The sequence below is a fragment of the Gavialis gangeticus genome, unplaced genomic scaffold (assembly GCF_001723915.1).
Source record: "Gavialis gangeticus isolate Ggan-Ray unplaced genomic scaffold, GavGan_comp1, whole genome shotgun sequence".
In the NCBI taxonomy this organism is placed as follows: Eukaryota; Metazoa; Chordata; order Crocodylia; family Gavialidae; genus Gavialis; species Gavialis gangeticus.
This window is the reverse complement of record NW_017729008.1, coordinates 37246548-37247789: the sequence shown is the minus strand read 5'-3', so window position 1 is coordinate 37247789 and position 1242 is coordinate 37246548.

Below are 1242 nucleotides of genomic sequence, written 5' to 3'. Positions count from 1 at the left end.
CACATGGATGAGCAACATGGGGTAGCAGTCAGAGGGTCAGATGAGTCTGGGTAATCCATCTGTGACATCTCAGATATGGGCTCCAGGCAAGCAGCAGATCTCCTGAGACAACAGGTCAGGCTGGCATATACATACGGACATTAGGTTTTATATCTACTGGCAAGGGGAAGAAAGAGAAAATTTTTGTATAGAGCTTAAAATGGGAAGAGCGAGCATGCTCTTTGGACGCTGAGTCCGTCCTCATGATGGACAGTAGAAATATACTTGCAAATTACCTAGACTTCAGAAGGACACTATTTATTATTTCTGACACATTACTGGTGATCTCAGATCCAGCCCCCAAGTCCCCCAGCAGGATATTTAAATTGTATTCATGCTGGCCAAACCATTGGCATCCTCCGCCTCATCACCATCATGTCCCATACTCGATGCTCATCAGGCCAGATCTTTTTATTGTCAATAATAATGTGTCTTATGGTAACCAATAGAGGCCCTGATTGCAAAGAGGGGCAAGGATTCTGGGATGTGGCGTATCCACAGTAAAAGGCAGTTCTTTCCCTATTGAGTTTACAGTCAAGGGAGACAGCTAGCCATGTTAATCTGAAGTCAGGCAGACGGCAGGGGAGCATTACACTTCATAGACTGAATAAATCAGAGATGCATATGGTTTCACAAGCAACAGCTTACCTCACCTGAAATTACTGATGGATTTGATACTACCAATAGTATTGGATGAAGTAAGCTGTTGCCAGGGGTGTAACAACATAGCCAGGCACCTGGGTCGCTGCGACATATGGGGGCAGTGGTGCCAGCACAACTGTGGAGCTGCAAAAGCATCAGCCCCTCTGCCACAAGTAAGAACCCAGGGGGCTTCCCCAGTCACCCCAGCCTAGTTGTGCTACTAACTTTTGCTTACAAAAGCTTATGCACCTCTGATCTAGTCACTCTATAAGGTTCAATGTTGCCCTGCCTTCTACTCAAGTTTCTACTCTGCAGTGTAGACGTCCCTATTGTCTCATGTATGCAGTCTCCAGTACAGCATAGATACACCAGCACTAACTTTAAGCATGCTAGCTTGGGTATTTGAAACAGTTTAGCTATGGTAGCAAGGGACAATCCAGGAGGGGCAAGCAGGGGACTGCATGCTTAGGGGCAACCAACACGGGTTCATCACTGGCAGGTCCTGTCAGATCAACCTGGTGGCCTTTTACGATCAGATCACCAGATCATTAGACACAGGGG